The sequence below is a fragment of the Halichoerus grypus genome, chromosome 6, assembly GCF_964656455.1.
Source record: "Halichoerus grypus chromosome 6, mHalGry1.hap1.1, whole genome shotgun sequence".
NCBI classification, from domain to species: Eukaryota; Metazoa; Chordata; class Mammalia; order Carnivora; family Phocidae; genus Halichoerus; species Halichoerus grypus.
In genome coordinates, this window is record NC_135717.1 from 48,093,375 (window position 1) to 48,117,453 (window position 24,079).

At 41.4% G+C, this 24,079-nt stretch overlaps 1 long non-coding RNA gene across 1 annotated transcript in view; it reads right to left on the reverse strand.

Annotated features, from left to right (window-relative positions):
- LOC144382095 (uncharacterized) overlaps positions 1–23,945 on the reverse strand; it is a 79,760-nt gene extending 55,815 nt beyond the window's left edge. Inside the window, exon 1 of the long non-coding RNA XR_013448499.1 lies at positions 23,531–23,945. This is a non-coding gene — a long non-coding RNA (uncharacterized LOC144382095). The remainder of the gene's footprint in view (positions 1–23,530) is intronic.
- Positions 23,946–24,079: the final 134 nt, after the last annotated feature.

A 24,079-nucleotide genomic window follows, 5' to 3' on the forward strand; every position in this document is an offset into this window, starting at 1 on the left:
TCTGTCTCTTTCCTATTTTACTTTACATTTGTATTTTCTTCCTATTATTCTAAACTCTCACTATAAAAGGAAGAATTTTATTTGTATTTAAATTCTTAGCTGCAGTAATCCGGTAAGTGAGAATATGCCACAGTGATACAATGATACACACCAGCGGCTTATATGTTACGATTTAATTTTTATATGTGTATACATTATTAATCATGTATATATTTACATTATTCATACACTAAGTTCTCCTGACATTATCTTTGAAATAAACATACCTTTAATATTTTAAGAAAAAAGTTTTAGCTATTAGCTCTTCACATATTCAATACTGGTGGCAGAGATTGCTGTTGTCTTTTTAAAAAATGGTTTTCTCTTTATTGCTCCAAATCAGAATGCCCAGTTTTAGCCTTATATGTGGCCATCCAGTATAAAGACTGTATTTCCCAGCTTCCCTTGCAACTTTGTGTGGCTATCTGTCCAAGTTCTAGATAATGAGTCCTGAGAGGAAGTGCCAGGGTCCTTTATCCTAGTTCCTCATGTCTTCTGGCTGAGATGCAGACGTAAAGGCTGGTGCTTGACAGCCATTTTAGACCATTTGGCAAAATGTTAAAATTGGTAGAGAAGCAAAATAAAAGGAGCTTGGGACACTGATGGTTGTCATGCACCAGCCTCTGACTGCTTACTTGTGGACCTAGTTCCTAGGTGAGAGAAAAATAAATTTGTGTCTTATTAAAATTCACTATTACTTACGAATTAATTTGTTATGCGCAGCCTAACCAAACCTAAGTAATACAACGCGCTATATGACTTTAGAATCATTGACTCTGAACTGGAAAGTTTAGAGAATGCATTAATAAACCAGTATACAAATGGGGAAAGTGAGTACCTGAACTCATCAGAGAAGGTGAGTACCTAGACTTTTCAAGTTTCTGAAAACTCCAATTATGTAATAGCCTTAGTGCATAAGAAGAAGATGAAATTTCAAATAAAATGTGGAAAGTATCTTAATTTGCTTTAATTGTATTTCCCAATGAACATATCTTTTTGAGGAAAAAAAAACTTATGCTCTGGTCCTTGGGTCTTTCTTGGGAATTTCAAGTAAGACTGAGACTCTATATATTGAGAGTGAATGAGGGCATCCTCATTTCTTCGTAATCTATGAATGCTGTTGTTATAGTAATAACATAACACCCAGGGGATAGCTATCGCTAAACAGCAACTGGCTAGAGTGACATTGAAATCTTTCTGTTCTAACCAAATTCATATCTCAATTATTTCAAGTTTTGCTTTTCTACATTAGCAGTTCCTTACAAATTGCCCGTGGAAGCAGAAGCGAAAGATCTTCACCAATACTCAGCTTGTGAACTTCAGAAATTCTACTTACCAACATCATATATTAAGAACTGCAGTACTTTTTTTTTTTTTTTACTCTAATTGTGGAATTTGGTGTAGGAAAAGACTTTGGTTGCATCCATGAAATCACTGTAACTGTGCCACACCAGGGCAACAGAAATAAATGTTACGTGGCGGTGGGGGGTGGTATTTCTGGGGTCTTGCACAAGATGATGGAACCTTCTAGCTGCTTTATCTGTAAAGCAGGACCCAGGGCAATGAACACCCCTGCAAAAATCGAGGGAGCACAAACAATTCTAAGGGTGTGATTGTGGATTCCCGAGAGTTCCATGGGCTCCATGCTGCCTCTTTGCTTCTGGAATGGGTGGGGTGGTGGTTGCTGCCGTCTCCACTCATTTGATACCTGAACTTTCAAGCAAATTCTATCTTGCTAGATTGGTGACTCAGGGTTCCAAGGCTGTTTTATGAATTCTTTAGAAGCCTGTGGACTCTAAATTGGTTTGTCCAGATCACAAAAATCCTTCCTCTGATTGACCTATTCCTAGACTCTTAGTGGAGTGTGTGTGTATGTGTGTGTGTGTGTGTGTGTGTGTACTGCTGGATGAGGGCCATAAAAATTTTCAGGCCCTTTAAAAGAATTAAAATGATTTGCTAACTTAGGAACATTTGCTCGTTACCTTTTCGTGTTGTTTATGCAAGCTTGGGTGTAGATCTCATTAGAAAGATACTAACCCTGGATTTGACATGAAAATTCACTTCCTCCCTTGGACTGATTTGAGTAGTTTTCATTTAAATGACCTCAAGAGTCAAGGTAAAAACCCCACCTCCTTTCCTGGCCTTATCAAAATGGAAAACGATACGGTTCTTTGGAAAAATTTCATGAAACATGTGGCGCATGCCTGCAATGTTCAAATATTTTTTTGGATGTAATGCAGGAGGAATGAAGAAGCAAGTCTCCTCTCAATGCTTTATAGTTTCCTAATTTTGCAAAGCAGGGAGGAAACCATAGTAAACACATATCAGTTTGCTATTTTAACACTTGTCATGTTCCACTTTCAGAGGCTGTGCTGTTAGTCATCACAGAGAAGCAATTCATGTACTAGGAATATTTGTTACCCAACAACCAAGTCTACATAACCAACCCACACCCGCAAATTAACCATTTAAAGCTGACGGACTAGAGCATTTCACCTGTTGCAATTAGACCCAGCATGGCCCTGGGATGCTCTTGAGAGCTACCAGCACTAATACAAGTCATTTCTCGACTGTTAACAACAGTTGAACTATTTTTGTTAAAGGGTTATAAAGATTGACATCTATGGTATTCTTCTTTCTGCTGGGAGAGATTTTGCATTCAGCTTGCCTGAATTTACTTGATTTAGCCATCAGATATGTTCACTGGGGGTGCCGGCTGGAGGCTGGGGTGGTAAAAGGTACCCGAGGAGGACAAGGTCCCACCCAGGCTCCAATCAGTCCTGAACATCTATGACTACATGGTCAAAATCCCATTTATTCTCTTGGAGGCACAGCGAGGACTTTTTATTTATTTATTTTTATTCCTCTTGACTCAGCATCAAAGGGCAGCCTAGTCATGTGCTTGTGATCTGGCCATAAGGGTCAGATCCGTGAATGCAGCTTCATGTTGAGGTGCAGGTCTTCCCGTGGGCGATGCATCAGCTGCTCTTACATAAAATGTGTCGTGAAGGTGGCAGCGAGGCACCCAGGCGGTTTCCATGCTGTTGCTATGGATGCCACATTAAATATCCCAATGCTCTGTGCTCAAAACGAGGAAAAATTGACATTCTGACTTCCCATACAAGAGTGGAATACGAGATTCACAGTCCTCCTGCAGCTTTAATCAAGCCGTGTTTACATGGAAAGAAGCCAAAAGAGCCAGAGCGAAAGAGGTGCTTTTGGGAAAGCCAAGTGATGATGTCATCTGGGCAGAACGGCTCGGGCAAGCCACTTAGCTGGCTTAGATGCCTTGTATTTAGTCCTGGAGCAAATCCCAGTTAAGTGTTGGAGGAACACCATGGTGTTTGGCCCTGTTCTTGGGATTTACATGGTTGCATTATGGTTTGTTTATTAAATAGTATCACATCATCATTTGCTATGATCTCAAGTGAGAAAGTGCCTGATCTACCGGTAAAACGGCAATGAGAGAGTTCTAACCCTTTGCGGGGAGAAAGTGCGTGCACACACACCTCCATACACTCAAAACATAAAGGAATAAGTGCTACTGGTCCCAGTGAGATGGTGCGTGGTTAGTTATTCCGATCCCATTTCTTCCGGGATATGCGTTCATGTAGTCACATGTTCGTCCTAAGATGGAATTGTCCTTACTGTACCACCAAAGAATTTTAGAGGAGAACTTTGGTTTGGGATCAATTGTGTGTTACCTTCACTGGTGCAGCCCCAGCCCCTGATGATTGTCAGGAACCCACTATAAAATTTGTCCTTAATTTTATGTAAGGCCCACGTGTGTGTCAGGTACTGAGCTAAGTCAGGTGTCCAGGCCACAGTGGTGAATGTGATCAATATGGTTCTTTTTTTTCTTTTCTTTTTGTTTTTTGAGGAAGTTTGGTTATGTCAACCAGTCAACATGGTAGAGTGTCTCTGAGAAGCACAGTGGAATTTGTCCATTTTAGTGTAATCATATTAATGCCTGAATTATAGGCATTGCTTTTTTTAGGAGATTCCTGAATTCATTGTCCTGGAAGAGAATCAAATACTTTCAAGTTAGAGCTTTTGCCCATTTTTAAAGGATTCTTAAAATAACCAAAATAAGAGATGTTCTTTAAAAAAGTAAACACCACCACCACCACCAACAAAACCAAAAACACAAAAAGCCCCAAAGGGTCAGGTTAATCTAGAAACTGACAAATAGCCCTTGAATAATTCATTGATTTTATTCTCTGTTGTCTACAGAGACTTAAGATATTTTATTAAAGTAAGCAAAGGGTGGATTTGAACTTTTTAGTTAGCCCATAACTCAATCTAAAGGAGAAATTGCACCACTTTATCTTGAGTGGTGTAGAAAGAATTTAGCAGTTTCCTCATGGTGCTGTTGGGGCTACACTAGGGTAGTCAATGGAGTAAGGCCTTAAATAAAATAATGAAATAGTCTGCAAAGAATAACAGGAGTGCAAGGATTCTTATAAGATAATTCTTAGAGAAATTTTGCTCTCAGGGTTGGACACACAACAAGGCAATGGCAGCAGGCTTGAAATAACCTGACTTCTTGGAAGCAGAGATTCTACTTTGCGATAGGAACTGACACAATGCTTAATCTTCTGAGGCAGAAAAAAATGGGGTTTCAGGCGATTTAGGAGACTTTCAGAACACTTCTTTAAAACTAAGGTGCTCTCTGCTTTGGCTCTGGATGTCAAGCTGTGGCCGGTTTGGGCTGGGTTTTGGTCTCTCCGGGCCAGGACTTGATCTTGACTCCTAGGAGTATTACAAAGTCGCCTAGCAGGACATGCTTCTCCCCTTCACTTCCTAGTTACACAGCAAGGCAATTTAGCCCTATTTCTTTAAGAAGAAAAGCAGGCAATTTCGTTACATCTTGAAAATGGGTTTGCTAACTACCAACCCAAAAGGTCTCTAGCATTTTGGTTGGGCAAGATGTGATTGGTTGAAGAAGCTTGATAGTAAACCTGCGTCATAAAGGACCAGATCATTGTATGAAAGTATAGTCCCCGTTGCCTTCTTTTGTCAGAGAATATTAATTGTAAGCCAATGTAGATTGAGAAAAGTCGTGAACTGTGGTTGCTAACCACTCAAGCCTCAAACACTTTTTTTGTTTCAGGTGTATATATTTCATTCTCCCCTTATTAACATTAAAAAATGAGTCTACGTTTCTCAAACTGAAGTGGAGTTTGGTAATTAGCCACATAAATTAATCAGTGAGGATAATAAGACCATTCACAAGTAGGAGGCAACAGGAAAGTTTTTGGCATCTGTCTGTGTAAAAATCAAGAGAATGCTGCTAAATATCTTCCAGTTTGGGCTACAGTAGGCATGGCTCTATAACATTCTTTTAAGAAACTGTTTTCACTTTGGGAACAACTAATGCTAGGAGCACAGTCAGTAGTCAGAAATGCTGAATTCCACTGTATCGCTGCAAATGGCAGAAAACGAGGCTCTCTTTCTTAGACATAATTATGGAGTAGGCAGTTTACTTAACTTTGAAATCCTTTTACTGTCACTAGGGAAATGTTTGACTGACTGTTATGGAGTCTTTCAAACTGTGTCATGTGACTTCTTCAAAGAGCTATGTGAACAGTGCATACTTCACATCATATACCCTGAAGATGCTGGTTTTATATAGTTGGAACATAGCATTGGTTTTTGTGATGGCTTAGGCATTGCTCAGCTGGGCAATTTGTGAAAGATGGACAGATTCAAAATAATACTGAAGGGAACTAGAACCCCCCCTTCCCCGCCCACCCCCCACCCCGCCCCACCCAACTACCAGCTCTGCAGGTAACTGCCAGGTCCAGCCTTTCCCATAACCAGAAATCCACAACCCCTCCTATTGTTTGGTACATCGCCAAGCAGCAGGAAAACACATCTGAGGGGGGGCAAAAGAGCAGTCCCCATCCCTGGCCACAAATTGCCATAAAAACAACCCACATTCCTCTCCTCACATACACTTTTTTGAAGAGAGTCTTCCCCCAGGTTCTTACCAGCTGCCTTACAAGGGTTAGCTTACAAATGCCAATGTGGGGGAAGGTGAGAATAGACAGGGTTTGAGGTCAACTCTTTGGCCTTGTTGTCCGGTGGAGTGAGGGTGACAATATTATTAATTGACTGAAAGCTTCAAATCAGAAACAAAGCCAGAAACAAAATAATTAGAAGTGCCACGTCTAGGCATTAACAAATAGTTGTGATATGAATAGCCAGGGGAAAAGTCATCTGCCCTATAAGGTTTGGATCTGTTCAGAGACAGCTCATCCTACAGCGATTAGAAACTACTGGTAAAGCATGAAGTAGGCAGCCCAGTTCTTTCTCTTCTGGTGTGGGTGGCAGGAACAGACTGTGGCTAAGGTCTGTAGTGGGTTGCATCTCACTCTGTTTTATAGACTTCCCCTGCTTTCCCTTTTTGTGTCCTTTTTTCTTTGGGGAGGTAGTATTACCACCCTCATACCTATTAAGGCATTTGAATCAAGTTGGCTCAGGCTTGACTTCTCCAGCACAGAAAGATTCAGGAACAGGTAGAAAAGGGGAGACTGCTTTTTAGAGGGCAATGACTTTCTCAGACGCTAAATCACACCACAAGTGCCACGGAAATTGTGTGTGGGAGCCCTCCACTGGAAAGCCACTCATTTGGAAAGTATAGGTCAGAGGGTCAATTTCTTGGAGTTTATTTTTCTTTTGGGGCCCCCAAATGTAAGCTTAGGATACCCGTTGGGATGCTTCTTTCATATCAAGTACAGCCTCTTTTATTTTGTGTGGAATATAAAAGGCCAATGTCCAAAGTGAATGGAAAGGACTGAATGGAATGGAAAGGAGAAATGTAAAACTCGAGGATGCTTCAAAATATTTACCTTTGCAGCATTTTCATAGACGTTTATAAATCATGTTATCAAGGTCACAAAACATCTTGGAGGGCTTTTTTAATTGCTTTTATTTAGATTCCATGGATCCATTAATTTGAGGGGAAATAACATTGTTATAGTACTGAGTCTTCCAATTCTTGAGTGTAGTATATTCATCCATTGTTTTAAGCCTTCAAAATTTTTTCAAGGATGTCTTCCATATATATGCATGTGTAAACATGTCTGCATACAACTATACATATGTGTATTAGATTTATTTCTAGATATTTTACGTTTTCATGCTGTTATAAGTATTGTCTTTTGAAAACTTTAAATTTCCTAATTGTTTTTGGCATAAAGAAATACAATTGATTTTTTGTATTGATCTTTTATTGAGTAATCTTGCTCTATTAATAATTCTAATAATTTATCAGCAGATTGTTCCTATTTTCTACACACTAAATCTGATTGTTTGTAAACAAGGACAACTTTATTTTTGTCTTTCTGATAATCAGATTCTTATTAATTTTCCTGCCCTATTGCTTCAGTTAAAATATCCAGTGCAAGATGTAACAAAAGTAGTGATACCGGGCACTTCTGTCTTGTGTGTGATTACAAAGGGAAAGATTTTGTCTTCCATATTTTTTTTCGTAGAATTGTTTTACCAGTTTGAGAAAGTTTCCCTTTCTTCCCATTTTGCTCAGAATTTTTCTTTATTTAAATGCAGTTAATTAACATAGAGTGTGTTATTAGTTTCAGAGGTAGAGTTCTGTGACTCATCAGTCTTATATAACACCCACTCCTCATTACATCTCATGCCCTCCTTAATGCCCATCACCCAGTTACCCCATCCCCCCACCCACATCCCCTCCAGCAACCCTCAGTTTGTTTCCTATGATGAAGAGTCTTTTATGGTTTGTCTCCATCTCTGATATCATCTTGTTTGATTTTTCCCTCCCTTCCCCTATGATCCTCTGTTTTGTTTCTTAAATTCCACATATGAGTGAGATTATATGATAGTTGTCTTTCTCTGATTGACTTATTTCACTCAGCATAATACCCTCTCATTCCATCCACGTCACTGCAAAGGACAAGATGTCATTTTTTTTTTTTTTTTTGATGAGTGAGTAATAGTCATTGTATATATATATATACCACATCTTCTTTATCCATTCATCTGTTGACGGACGTCTAGGCTCTTTCCACAGTTTGGCTATTGTGGACATTGCTGCTATAAACATTGGGGTGTAGGTGCCCCTTTGGATCACTACATTTGTATCCTTTGGGCAAATATCCAGTAGTGCAATTGCTGGGTCGTAGTGTAGCTTTATTTTCAATTTTGTGAGGAAGCCCCATACTGTTTTCCAGAATTTACTAGGAATTTTAAACTACAAATGGATATTGGCTTTTATGAAACATTCTCCTTTTTTCTGTAAATGTGAAGAATTAACTGTGGTCGACTTTTTGAATGTTAAACCAATTTTCCATTCTTAAAATAATCCTACTTGTTTGTGATGTATTATTTTCTAAAATAGCTCTAGATTTTCTTTGCTAATCTTCTGTTTGAGATTTTTATATCTTGGTCATGACTAGATTGGCTTTTAATTTTCCTTCTTGCAATGTCCTTGCTGTGCTTTGATATGAACGTCATGTTAGGCTCACAGGATGAGTTTGGGGATGTTGTCTCTTCTACTTTCATGCAGCGTTTAAGTAGATTGATATGATTTCTTCCTTTCAAGTGGCACTGTCTGGGCCTGGGATTTTCTTAAACTGTGGATTCTTTTTCTGTAATGGAACCATTCACATTTTCTCTTTCTTTTTGGTCAATTTTGGAAAGTTGTATTTCTCTAGGAATTTATCTTACCTAGATTTTAAATTTTATTGGCATAAAGTTGTTTGTAATATCTTATTATCCTTGCAATGTCTGTAGAATCTGTTATGGGCTCTCTATTATATTTATGATATATTTTTGTGACTTCTCTCTCTCTCTCTTCTGATCACTTTTGCCAGAATTTATTAGTCTTTTCAAAGGACTAAGTTTTGGCTTTGCTGATCCTTTCTATTATATGCTCGTTTCCATTTCATTATTCTTTTCTATTATCTTTATTGTTTTATTTTATGTTCTTTGAATTTTACTTGTTTTTCTTATTCTAACCTTAACTTATTCTAACTCTAATTCTCAGGCAGCTTTCAATGTAACTGTGGAGCTAGGACATGAAATCACACCTACGTATATAACACATGAATGACCCTGACCCGTGCTGTCTATATGAAAGCCGTCAGCCTTCTGTGGCTATTGAGCCCTTGAAACTGGTTAGTTCAAATTGAGATGTGCTGTAAATGCAAAATCACACCAGATTTTGAAGATTTGACACAAAATAATGTAAAACTAGTACTTTTTATATTGATTGCAGAACTTTACTATGAACTCAGAGATCGTTAAGCACTGGCTTGCATGACTTGGCCTTGGGGGTTGAATTGGGTTTGCTTAGATAACCTCAGCCATTTGAGTGATGGTGTATTTCCCTCAAACACATCAACTCTCTCTCAACTCTCTTTCCTTGTACATGCTGTTCCCTGTTCCTAAGATGTCTTTCTCATATGTATGCCTGGTGAGCTCTTGTTTGTCCTTTAAAATCAATCGCTTGGGTCTCTTCTTCTAGATAGGCTTCTCTGACACTTTTCCTTACTATAAAGAAGTAAGCCTTCCACGGCATCCTGTGTTAGTGGCTTCTTACTGTGTATTCTAAGAATCTGTTTATTTTTCTGTCTTCACCATTGGACTGTAAGCACAGTGGCTTGTTTATATATCTTTATATCTCCTGTATCTGGCATGTGTCTGGCATATTAGAGGTGGTCAATAAATTGCCCAATGAATGACTACTTTGTCATTGCACTATGTGCTGTAAATAAGCTCTGTAGGTTCATACTGTTAGTTCAAGAAGCAGGGCCAAGTGATCAGAAGTTCTGCCTGGTCTCACCATGGTCTAGCTGTGTAACTCTAAACCTTGGTTTTGCTCATCTCTGAAAGCGATTCTTAATAGACCTCCCTCCTAAATTATCATAAGGATTAGGTAAAACAATTCAGATAAAGCAGTTAGCAGAGTGCCTAGCACAGGTAAGCACTCAAAAATATTAACCATTACTTGTGATGAAGAAAGAAGTCCAGCTTCCCATGAGGTTGTCTTAACATTTCTGGTTTTTGTTTTTTGTTTGTTTGTTTGTATAAATAGTTGTCTAGAATAGAGTGGGATTATAGGATTATAGTAGGTGCCACAAACGTATTATTTTTTCTTTCTTCTCTTCAAATGTACAAAAGCTGCTCATCATTGTTCATGGTCCACGTTAAACACTCGACAAAGCTTTCTGATCATCCTGACCTCTGGATGCCTTTTTCTCTCCTGAATTTCTATAGCACTTCTGGCCAGCATCGTCATTTGGTACTTAGCATACATTACCTTTGGCTCAAATAATTATCACTTCTTGGGCGGCTGTCTTACATTTTATATCAAAGGCTCCATGTGGGCTGTAATTACATCTCACACATCATTGTATCCTCAATGACATAGCATTTTGCTTACAGTGAATTCAATACATATTTGCTGATTGATTATTTGTGCAGGCTGGAGAATAAACTGTAGTCTTATGAAGATCAACCATTTAATTGATTCCTAATAAGTATGTGATAAGCACTAACGCTTTTATATTTTCACCTTAATGGGTTGATCAAATCGCATTAATTTAATTGATATGTATCATGAAAGCTGTTTATATGTAAATATTCAAATGAAAGTGCACAAGCAATATCTTCTTTATTTTTTTTAAAGATTTTATTTATTTATTTGAGAGAGAGAGAGCACAAGTGGGGTGAGGGTCTGAGGGAGGAGCAGACTCCCCAACTGAGCAGAGAGCCCAATGTGGGACTCGATCCCGGAACTCCAGGATCATGACCTGAGCCAAAGGCAGACGCTTAATAACTGAGCCACCCAGGCGCCTGCAATATCTTCTTTAAATCACTCTCTTGTGTCTGTGTCTATACGCAATGACCGCACAACGATCATTCTGGATTAAAATAGGACCTTTATTTTTAAAGTAAAAATCATATAAAGTTGATTAAATTTGAATTTGTAATGCTCTATACACAGTGTCCTTACCAAGCACAGTGCCCTTGTGTGAAGATGCCTATGTGTGTGAAGTATAGGTAGAGGGTGTGAAGCTTTCACGCAGGTGGGACCGAAAAGCTCTGTGTAGTTCCCAGCTGCTGTTTTCACCCTATACCCATGCGAAGAGTTTTCCTTTGGTTTGTGGTTATAACCAAAGGGCATAGAGAGTGCGGTGTTTATCTTATGGACTGCACATCTTCAATTGCTGCTTCTTAACTTGGCCAACCAGTTGCTTCGATTCTTTCCTAGCATCCTATGGCTCAGCTGGATGCCTTGTAGTTATGAGGCAGTGTTCTTGGGCCCTCTTTCAAAAGATATTTAGTTTGAATAATATTACATGAATGCCTATGGTGTGTCAGGTAATTCTGTAAAATATATTCCATTACTTCCCCATTCTGCAGACAAGAACATTGAGGCTCAAAGGGCTTAAATGATTCACTCAAAGTAGCAAAGCTAGAAAATGGAAGAGCCAGGATTCACAAACAAGCTCTCTGACTTCCGTGTTCCTCATTTCTCTCATGGGGCAACACTGACTCTCCCTGTCAGTGGCATTTCTGCCTCAGTTTTAGAGACAAAACAGTAAAAAATAGCACATCATTTATTTTTATACATGTTACTTTCATGTGATGGCATCCAGTCAGTGACCAAATCCACAATGGTACTTCGTTCTTGCCTCTCCTCTCCCGTCATTTCTAGCCCCATTTCAGAATCTTATCGTGTGTTATCTGCACCACAATGGTCTTAACCAGGTGCCAGTGTGGGATCATTTACTAACGACTATCTGATCACTCTTGTTCCCCAACTTAAAACCCTTTCACGACTGTCTGTGGAATACTGGAAGAAGTCTAGATTTCCTAGTGGAACACACCAGGCAGACCCTTCACAGTTCCCTAGTCTATCTGTGCCATGGCCTCTTTCCTACCCAAACCACCACCAGGACCCACCTTGCAACTTCATATCTCTGGGTTCTTCACCCCCTCTTCCACTCTGCTTGGTGATCCCTACTCAACCCTCAAGATCGATTTCACCATTTTGAAATAGTTTTCTAATACCTCTATGAAAATTATTTGCTCCACCTCTATGCCTCTACTCCATCCTGTTTAGAATACCATGAAAGCACCCATGACATTCGAGGACATTTTATTTATTTACCATAATTATCTCTCTCTGCTTCTTGGACTTGAACCTCCTTGAGAACGCAAATGATGCTGTAAATGTCTTTGTGGGGTTGGTGCCCAGCAGAAAACCTGCACAGTCCCTTTTAATAAACTTTTGCTGAAATCTTTAACTTTCTCAAAAGATTTTACAAAGGCAGGAAACAATTCTTCACATCCCAGAACACATGCTTTGGGCGAGATAAGATAAAGCAAAAGCAAATAGCATTATTGGGTATTTGGTATCTTGAAATTTAGTACTTCCAGGTTGCTGTGGGTTGGAAGAGGAGAAGGTGCAGAGAAATGGGAGCTGGGTGAAGGTTAACCAGCAGGGGATGAAAAGCTCGAAATGGCTGAGTTCAAGGTGGGGGAAGAGACGGTAAACGACAAGAAGTTCTTACTGGGCAGTGATGTTGAGTCTAACACAAGAGTCTTGTAGTTCCTTTATATCAAACAGTAGTTCCTTTATTTTAAGTTTGGTCACTTCTGTATAACAAGAGGATGCAAAACTATCGGTGTTAGTCCTGGTGTGGGAAACTTCAGGTGTGGAGCAGGAAGAGCAAGGGGATGCGTGTCCACGAGGGGAAGAGCAAGAGAAGGATGCTAAAGGGAAATCATTTTCCAATGAATGCTGGAAAATTTTAGAATATTAAGACTGTCTGGGGGATTTTCTTCTGTTCAGGTAGGTGTTTAAAAACTAGAATGAAGGGCGCCTGGGTGGCTCAGTCGGTTGGGCATCTGCTTTTGGCTCAGGTGATGATCTCAGGGTCCTGGGATTGAGTCTCACATCAGCTTCCTTGCTCAGTGGGGAGTCTGCTTCTCCTTCTCCCTCTGTTGCTCCCCCTGCTTATGCTCCCTCCCTCTCTCAAATAAATAAATAAAATCTTAAAAAAAACCCCACTAAGAATGAAAGTAATCTCACAATACTTCCCTTCCCCTCTTCTGATCTAATCAATGTTTTAGTTAATTTACTAATTATTTATTTCGTAGGAAATCCAGTAACATTTCCACTGCTTTCTAGACTTTCCTGTGCTGCATTTGGCTTTCATGAAATATTCTACACATTCACCACAATTAACTTAATTAATTGTATTTTATGACTTTGGGTCAGAATGCCAGAATTTCTGTGCCAGGTTCATTGTACTCATTGAAACCTCAAGAGTATCTTTCAGATATTGGCTTTCAGACCTTCCTTTTTGAATACGTTGCTATTTACTTACTATGTGCCAAAGCCACCATGTCAATGTAATTGAAAACAAGCAAGAAAGAGACTGGATGGCTCAGATGAATGGAAATGTGATACAGACCCTTCCACCCACAACCCATTGGCTGGCATCCAGGCCAGGCTGATGGGGACTAAAAGTAATTACCATCTGATGGCTGGACAATGGTCTGTGTGAAATGAGCTGGTTATCTCAAGTCTGGTTCCTCATGGACAGGTGTTCATATTGCAGTCCCCTCCTTCAGTGACAGCAGCCCAGGGACTGAATGAGTCACAGAGACCTGACCTATCTTTGCTCATTTGAGATTGGATGCCTATTTGTGACACAAGGAAACTTCTGGCTTCTGCCGTAAACTTTTCAATAGATAAGCAGAGACTGTAAATGTGAATGTCTAATCAAGTTCTTTTTTATCCCCCCGCAAGTGTAAAAGTTACATGCAGAACAAGGACAAATATTAGGCATTTTTTGTTTGTCTATTTTATGAACATTTACGCTGTATTACCCAAGGGAAAAAGGCAGTATTAGCAAAATGAGAACAATATGACTGTTTTTTTTTTTTTTTTTAACACTATAATAATGTGCCGTGAACCCTTAAAATTCCAGCCTTGCCTTACAAACCACTGAAGAATTATAAGGAGAACTCACTCCCCACATCTGTTATGAAAGTCATAGGAAACAACCAAATTTAGTATCAATATTATTACCCATTCTGCCAAAGCCGAAGATCATTTCCCCCATTCGTTTAAGCAAAAGATTTTCCAAACTTTATAAATATTGTTATGTCTCTCAAATGCATTACCTCACAGGTCTCTTCTGAAAGGTATCCAAATTCTACATTAAGGCACTTGTGGGAAAAGTAGAAAAAATAAATGGTTTACTTTAAATGGGATTTGGAAAGGGTATGATTACGGTCTGAAATGTATCGCACTGACATAGTAAAACTGAACTTCCTAATGGATTCTTAAATTTTGAGTAAGCATTAAATCCATTTATTGAACTCCTTTCTGTAGGTCTAAAAGTTACAATAAATACATATATTTTCTCCCTGATGGATTTCCCGCGGTGAAGGACGCCCTACGTTAGTTGGCAGGCTGTGCTGGGAGAATGCTAAGGGCACACAGCCGGATCCTCGACCTGAGTGTGGAAAGAGAGCCAGGCTCTTTCCTGAGCGGACAGTTAAGTATGTGAAGAGAGAGAGAGACTTGCTCCGCCACATAAAGAAGCCTGGCGAAAATACGCAACGCGCAATGTCCTTCGTTAGACTTAAAAATGGACACCTGCTCTGCTCCCCGTGTTTTTACGCCATCAGGTAACCAGAGCTGAACCGTGTCCAGAAACACATCAGATCTTGCACTTTGGTGGTGCCAGGAAGACAAATACACAGAAGGACACACAATGGCAAAATTCAAACATGAATAGAGAGCTGGATTTTCATTGTTTGCTCACAATACCTCTGGGCTGGAAGGAAGGAAATAGGCTGTATTGCCTAATAACTTGAAATGCCCCAGAGAAAGAAAAACAGACCGATTCCCATTTTGGTGGTGCCCTAGCTCCCGTGGCTAGCAGTTCCTGGTGATAAGTTCGTTAGGGGCTATTTTGTAGATCCTGCTCAAATTCTAAAGCCATAAACCATCCGTGCAGTCAATGAGTCTGTCCAGCTCGAGGGATGCAAGGGTATGATTTACAACCTCCACCAGGGAGCCATCTAGATGGGAAAGCTAGCTAAAAAGCTGCATATGAAAGAGACCCGAGGATGGACGGAAGGTGACAAGCTATCGCTCTCCTGCTTGATGAGCTTAATAGAAAAATGTTTTTGAGCTTGTAAAAGTTATGTTTGTACTCTTGGCACAAACTCTAACGGGAATAAATTTACATTTTGGCATTTGGTCAATAAGAGCAATAAAACCAGGACTTTAAGATAAAGGAGAGTAGAAGTCATGTAACCCCAAAGCACGCAGACGCGCAGATAAAGGCGAACTGATACCAAGAGAGTAAAATACTGCCTTAGAAGTATTGGACTTGATGACGGACCCAAACAAGGTCCCACCCAAAGATCTTTGAGGAGCTGTTGTAGGTGATTTTCCAGTGTTCCACAGTAGCCGCTGATACTGCCATCTATACGGTAGAGTTCACTGCCGTTCAAACCACAACCCCAATCCTGATTTTTAGTTTTTACTTTTGATTTTCCCACTGGCCTCCCCGCACAACGATTTCATGCGACAGACAGAGGGACTAATGCAGTTCCAGTGTTTCTCCCCAGGTTTTATCGCTTTCGGGTGGCGAGCTAATATGGGGAACAGGAACGGTGGTGGTGATGTTTCTTTGACCCAAAGTTAAAGTAACCATCTAAAAATCAGCATTGTATGCTAAGGCGGCTTTTTTTTTTTTTTTTTTTGCTCATTTACGCACATAGTTTTTAAGTGAATAAGGTCTGCTGAATACCATGCTAGGTGAGACTACGCACATTAAGATGTGCGATTTATGTGTACATATATAAAACATGCCCCGAGCTTTCCTTGCATCCTCGTTCAAGTTTAAAATGTTAACCTCTCACGAGGTAGGGAAAGTACAGGAAATTATTCTTGGGTGTTACCTTGCAGTAAGTAGCTCTTTCTGGTAATGAGCTATGAATTCTTATCTTACAACCGATACAGACTTAATTTTGTTAACTGTATGGTACTTCATTCACCACAAAATCACAAATAAGAATATTTTGCATGCTAGTTTGTAATGAGTTGTTTTTAAAATCCTTAATGTCATTTATAGACATTGTGTCCTAATTAAATCTTAAGCAACTGATTTAAAAAAATATTCAAGGGCTCTAGGTGGATGGTTTATATCAGGGTTTTGAATTATGCATGTACATGAAGTACTGATATAAAGGTAACAGACGACAGAGAAGCAATCAAAATGTATTTTATGTGTATCTGTGTGTACACACATAGGATATTGGTTTATGGACACTAAAAGAAACACCAGGAATGCCTGGTGGCTCAGGCTGTAGAGCATGTGACTCCTGACCTCAGGGTCTTGAGTTCAAGCTCCATGTTGGGTGTAGAGTTTACTTAAAAAATAAAATAAAATAAATTTTTAAAAATTAAAAAGAAAACCTAAAAAGAAAACCTAAAAAGCAAAACAAAAGGCAGAGACAGTCTTAAAAAAAAATAATAATTCATTTGATGGTAGACCCCAGAAAAATCAGTTGGCTCTACCATTTCACCTACTAAAAGAAATCTATTGAGTTTGCTCATTTTCTTCCATCATTTCTGTCCTCATAAAAGAATCCTGCTTTTCTTCACTGCTTTGAGGGTGATAGTTTGAACAGGAAAAATGAGTGAGTCATGGCCCCATCACTCTTAGGCAGAAGTCAAATCGAGCTCTTCTGAGGAAAGACACTATATTATTTTCAAAATGAGTAAGTCTTGAATCCTTCATTTAAATTAGCCTTCTTTTATATATGCCTTCAAAAATACCTTGCCTTCCACACCTCCCCCCTATACGTTTCCAGCTTGAATTTGATTTCTTCAATTTATGAACATTTAGGAAAATGGTAAGCTCTCCTAGAATGGGAGAAACTATAAAGTTTTCCATCTCCCACCAGAGGGGTATCCTAGGACCTCAGTACCTCCTTGCAAACCTTGGGTGTTCTACTCTCTGAATCAGCCCTCAGACTTTTGCATAGTTGAGGTGGGTGTGCCTCTATGACCATATTTTACTGCTTTGGGAAGAAGCATCAACTTGATTCAAAATAAATAAAATGGGTCAAAGAAATTTGTAAACTATCGGAGAAAACCCCTGAAGTGTGCTTGGCGACATTTCACACACTTTCAAACTTAGATTGGAAAAACCTCTACTTATATACATCTTGCAAAAGTGGCATCCGTGGCCATATAAATATTGTTAGATACAGCTCTTCCACAAAATCATAACACCTTTTTGATTAATCAGGAAAGGAAGCATTAGAAATGTCTACTAAAAACACTGACCTTTTCATAACCTCAAGGAAATAGCGGGTTCTTTCTAGGTGGAAACGAAGGTTAGAATGGCATGTTTTAAAAGATATCCCTCGAATTTTTCAGGTTTTACTGGTACACTAGATTCTTTCTCCCTGACCCACTCCTTGACCTTCATTCACTTTCCACCTGACCCCCCACTAGACCAGGAGAAGGAGGCTTAACCCACCTGAATCTGCTTTTTGGAGGCGAGGGATCCCAGGGGTTCTTGGTGGACGACAGGGCAGGAGCAGAAAGCCATATAAGTCCTAATGCCCCGTCAAGGAAGGGATGGGGCACGGGCACCACGGGTGCCTACAGGGCAAGTTTCCACGGTCATTTCAGGTACATAGAACAATGTATGGCTGGAAGTAGTGCTAACTGCTGAAAAGCTGGGAGTGTGGCTTCAAGGGTTGCCTGAATCCTTCCCAGGCGTGGACAGTTATAAAAGGGACGACCACAGGGGAGCACTGAGGACAAAGGGTCTGTAGCCTACTTTCTTATAAGTCTGATCTAATGGCTGTTATCTGGTTTTCAATATGCCTTAGGATTGAACAATGGCTCAGTGATTCACTGTGCATCCCTTCCCGAATCCTCCTGCCTCCTCTGTGGTTCACTGTATTCTCCCTCCCCCTCCCCCCTTAGAGGAAACCCATGTCGGATAAAAATCTAGCCTAGTGTTCATAAGCTCTTTTTCTATTGGTGCCAATCTTGAAAAACGAGAATCAGAAGCTGCTAGATGAGAACCCAATGCCTTAGCGAGAGAGATGGGGAGGGGGCGAGAAGCCAGAAGAAACAGACACTGCTCAGGTGTCCCCCATTTTTCCATATTCAGGAGGGAGCCTGTGGTGTGGAGCTGGAAAGGGGTGGTATTGTGATTAGGGGAAAAAACAGACAGTACTTTGTGTATGAAAGTAGCTTTGTGCTTAGGTGAAATTTAAAAAGCAATCAAACAAATGAATTTACAATGGAATTTTCCCACCTTTAAAGTCATTGGGATAGACCCAGGGAATGTAAATTGGCCTGCAGGTTGAAGTGAGTGGCACTGAACAACAATTAGAGGTTGTAATAGTGTTAAATAAAAATATAATGGAGGCCAGAAAAAATAATAGGAAATGTAATCGCTCACTTCATCACAAGATTACATAATAAATAAACTAAACAGGAAACAATTAAGGGCAATATCACCAAAGGATGTCCCTTGGATGCTGTGTTGTATAAAAAACACAATCATCCTATAAAAGTTATAAAGTTTATGATTATGATTTACAATAAAGTAGTGAATATAACTCTGCCTATATGATCCTCTGTGTATCCACCACAAACTCGTCTCCAAGTCCAGAGTCCCGAGTCCATCCCCACTAACTTCTAGTCTTTCCAAAGGTAGTGTCTTATGGGCCCCTCCATCCTTACTGCTTCCATCCCAAACAACCAAGGCAGTGAAGGCAGATGCCTGTGACCTTGAGAGACTGAGCTTCTCAGATCCCAGTTCGGCCCCTTGAAGGGACTGTTGGCTACTCTGGCCTCATTTTCTCATCATGAATCTGCGTCATTCTCAGGAGGGTCTTAGATTGAGAAAAATAGAACCAAGAACACGAAACTTACTGTATTTGATCTGAGACGTTACGACTGCTTTGATATCCTGACCAAGCCTTTTGAAAAACTCAAAAGTTTAACAAAAATGGTAATTTAGAAAACAAAAAGTTAGCTTCAAATTTTGTTTTGGATGAGACCTTTTGTGGTAACTCCATTTGACAGCAGTTAAGATTTTAATTTTTAGAATGCTTTCCTTTTATGTCGATTGAACTACAGGTAGCAGGGTTTGATTTGTGGCTGGTGCTGGGAGCTGGACCGATTCTGCTTTTTCACGTGTAGTTTGATTCAAAGCCTTTTTCTCCTTATTTGCCTTGGGCTTCTCTGTTTCCTGCTGTTCCATCCTAGCAGTCCTTACATAAAAAAAAAAAATAATGCCTTATCTTCTAGCACTGAAGAGATGCCTATTGCAATGTGACTTTGCGGGCAGGCGCAGGTGCTGCGTGACGTTAGAAAAAAAATGAAGAACTCACGTACAAATTTTTAAAGGCTACCCGAAGCACAGTTCCCAACTGGGCAGGATAATAATGCACTATCATGCCGGGGCAATTTTGCATTGTGTTTGTGTTGAGATGTCAGATTGCATTCTTATATTTGGCTCTCCATCTGGGAGGACATTTATATGTCAGAAGATTAGTATAATGTCTCTGAGTGACATTGACTTCTTGTGGTTAAGCGTATTCCCAGACCATACATAATTGAACAACACAGTCTCTTACTGAACAGGTATCTTTCTAGACGGTATGAAGCAATAATCGGTCCCATCATCGTTCCCTCAGAGCAATTACTTCCTGTGGCGACTATATTGTCCTAAAAGGCATTTTGAACAGTTCTGGACCGTGGCCTTCATGTAAGGAGTGCAAGCGTTAGCACAATTTGGGAATAACGTGGAAAGAGACAGAGATGGGCAGGAAGCCATATGTCATCACACAGAGTCATGCTACAATGCTGTGAGCTACTGCCCAAAATACTGCAGGAGTTTGAACTTCGAAACTCACTGTAAACTTGTCTTGAACAGCCCCCAGACACCTTGGCCTTTGTTTATAGAAGTCTTGGTTTTCCTCTGACAGCAGTACCAGGAACCTAACATTTTCCTAGTCGAGGGTAGTTCTGTATTCATTGTCCCCGCAATGCCAGATTAATTTGACAGCTTGACAGCTTGGCTGTGTGAACGGAAGATTCTTTATTGACCATCTTCCGTGTCCTTATTCTCTACCTATTAAGTTGAATTGAATTCTGTTTTTCCTGGCCAACCTGGTCCCAGGCTGCTCCTTCTAGGAAGTAGCAGAGAGCTGAACCCGGTCTAGGCAATCGTATTGAATTTTGTGGCAAGTCAGGAAGATTCCCACAGGATGAGAGTTACAGGGGTTTGGCTGGAGGAGAAAGTCACTGGTACCCATCCCAGCCCTTTCGTGAGCTTGCTGTGTGATTTTTGGTAAGTCATAACCTTTCTGTTTTTAGTTTCCTGAAAAGTGGAGATAAAGCCGTGGTGCTTTTCACCCATCTACCTCGGAGGAGTTTTGTGAAGGTTAGTTAATTAATTGTCAAGACGTCTGCATATGGGATGTGTTAAGGGAATGTCAAATAATGGGTCAAACCAGGCAAGAGGGAGGAAAAGAGAGCAATTGTGGAATAATTGCTAATTTTTCAGCATCTTCCAGTTTCTGGGACAGTTGTCAGGCAAAGTTCCCAAATGGGATCCCTGCAAAAAACATTTAGACGTCAGGAGAGTTATTTCTAGCTTCATTTCCTTCTAGAGGATTCTATGGGAGTCTGTTTGCTTAATAATTGTCTTTGAACCCAGGTAAAGTAGAACAAACTTTGGAGAGGCTTTTGCCTAGAAATGGGAGCTTCACTGGACCATATCTTTAAGGACATTTTCCATCGATAGCCCCGCAAAGGAAAAGATGCCATCACTTTCTTTGGGAATCTGATTGCCCCCCAGCCAGGCTGCTAAAGGCTGGAAGAGTTGAAGGCTTAGGACAATAAAAGCTACCACTTCCTGAGCACTTAATATACTCCAGCTTTCCATACATTGTCTTATTTATCCAAAAAGCAACCCAGTGACGGGGGGAATGATTTTCTGGCCCCTGATTCCTTTCTCCCTGTATTTCCGTGGCAGTCAACGTACATCTCTCCAAGACCGTAGCCATGGGTGGTGATGTGTGTGGTCATGGACTTGAGAGGCATGCACTGGCTCTTAGTGCTCAGACCTGTGAACCATTCTGACCACATTAGTGTCAGGTTCTGAGCAGCTGTACTAACTGATAATGGACTTGAAACATAGAATCAAGCATTAAGTTCAACATAAATGGCCAAAATATCAGCTTGCCAGGTGGTTCCAGAATCTCATTATCAGAAAAGAGCCATGGATTGGCCTATATATTTCAGTTTTGAGCATGTGAATCTTTATTAAACTGGAGACGTATGGGGAAGAGGAGAAGAGAGGGGGAGGATAAAATTATAGGACAGCCAGAGCAATTGGTATTTCATTTTTAGGTAGATAGGAAAAAAGATAAGAAAAAAAAAAAAAGTGTGTGTGTGTGTGTGTGTGTGTGTTGGTGAGGGCATGTCTTCTTTATTTATTTTGCTCACATTTGGGCAAATTGGAGGAAAGTATGGGTCACAAATCTGTCTTCTTTCTAATGTTTTAAAAAAAAAAACACCCAAGGACCTCACGTGGTCCATCGCGGGACAAGTACCAAATGCCCTGAGAACTCAATTGTATTCCATTTCAAGTGGACAACTCCTGCCCACACAGTGGGTTAACGCTGTGGCTAGAAATGAAGACAAACTTCTCTGACTCTTGATACCCAGACTGCCATCCACTACAAGAAAATAATTTTCTCCACCAAATGGGGGTAATAAAGGCAGTTTGGAGAAAATGCAGCCTGGCAGGTGAACACCATCCAGCCCTATCACGTCAGTTTGAAGAATGCCAAATGAATCGTTGCAAAACATAAAAGTTGGTGTATTTTTGGACATGGGGAGGATGAACACACCAGACGGTGATATTTTCTTCCTTCGACAAACACTATCTCTTCGAGGCACCGAGGAGGAGGCCCTGCTTCCAGAGTTGGTAGTGTGGGTGGGATACATCTAGAACTCAAAGCTCAAACAAAAATAACAACAAAACATACACTCGCCATTTCTACTCGTCACACACATGTTGTGGAAAATGTCCGGGCGGGGGCTGTGAGTCGAGATACTCATGTGGGAGTTAGAGCCGCCTGGATTGTGAGGTACGAGGCAAGTGTAGGTGACTTAGCCAGAAAGCCACACACACGCCCATCTATTTATAGCTCCCCGTGGTGAAAAAGTAAAACCAAACTGCAGCTTTCTACCTGCTGTTCCCAACTGAAGCTAACAAAAAACGGATAAGACCTCCTTTTGGTCGCCTTTGTAGTTTCAACTGCCACACACACAAAAGTGATGACTTAGGTTGTCCTCTTCCCAACCCCCTCGAACAGGTGAGGAAGTCAGGCGGCCCCTCAAACGTCCTGTCTTCCCCCGCCTGGTCCAAAAAGACCCCGTCCGCTCAATCGCCAACCATGTGAAATGCAGGAGATTCATCTTTCGGAGCAAATTTTTATTGTACTCCCTCCTTCAGGGAACTTGGGCTTTCCATTTAAGAGCTTTCTCTTTCACATTCATCCCAATTAATGCCAAAACACGATCTACAATGTATCTTTCAGAAGATCTTTCTTCCCCCCCCTCCAGCTTGTGTGTAAGGTGCGCACACACTCACACGCCGAACTGCAATTCTTCACCCAAGAACCACAAACCAATCTAGTGAGAGGGCAGAATCATGCCTTATAGACAAGACCTCTTTGCTGGCCGAAGATGAAGCCAACCCCTTTCTCAGTTCGCATGCCTTTGGCCTTCCTGGATCTGGGTAGCCCGACTTGAACGCCCTTATTATCGTACAAGTTCTAAAGCTCTGTTTTCTTAAGGAGGGCTGCACGGCCAGCTTATGGTGCACTGTTAGAAACTGTGGGCGAGGGCTTCTGATGATCATTTGAAAGAGGAAAACCTCTTGGGAGTCAGGCCACTTGGCGGTGGAGGGGGAGGTGGGGGGGGGTAGCATCGCCCCCTAACCGCGTGGTCCCCGCCGGGGGGCTGGCAGCGCCCCAGGAGCGCAGGGTAAGCAGGAAGCTGCGGCGAGGCCGAGTCGCTGAAAAGCTACTGGAGCTAATAGATTGTGGTCGTGAGGAGAGCGGCAGCATCTCGGTAGTGATGGGAACACTCAAAAGCATCGTCAAAACAGTTGCAGAAACCTGCTGAGCTCTGCACTCCTGAGCCGTGGCCGGCTGCAGCCCGTTTGGAGTGTGCTGGAAGCCTCAGCGCTGCGCCCCGCTGCAGCCCCGGGCCCCGCGCTCGCAGCTCCGTCCTCCTCCCGCGCGGGGGCCGCGCCTGCAGGGTGCCGCACCGACCGCCCCGCGCCCCGCCCCGCAGCCGGCCGCCCCTTCCCCGGCCACCACCCCCGCGGTCACGGCCCCGGAGCTTCTCCCGCAGAAGTACCTGCTCCTGCAGCTCTCAGCCCTGCGCGCGAGTCCACGGGGGGAGGTCTCTTTCCACCTTCTCACTGTGGGTGCAGGAATGGGGAACGATGCTTAAAATCGGGAGGTGGTCCCCTTTTTCAGAAAAAGGGAAGAAGGCAGTCAGCCAAGTTCCAGAGTGTATGAATTTGAATTTTTGCGTGGAGATTTCTAACTACAGTAAAACTGCTTGCATCTTAACAGCTTGAGAGGGCCTTAGAGACAGAGACCCTAGTCCGAACTCCTTCCGGTGAAAGGGAGTAGTGGCTGAGTCCCCGACCGGTGCACCAGCCAGGGGATGGAGCTGGGCTCCCCACTGCTGCAGGGAATCTTCACTCATTCTGTTGCTGTTTCTCGAGCACTTCCTGTGTCAGCCATTGCTCTAGCCTTGGCCACCGAGCAGTGGGAAAACGGGCAAGCGTGGCTGGCCTCATCCCGCTTCCTGAGGGCCAGACCCCAATCTCGGGACTTTACATATTCACACAGTTCCCCTACCAACCCTGCAAGGTCTGTGATACCATTATCCACACTT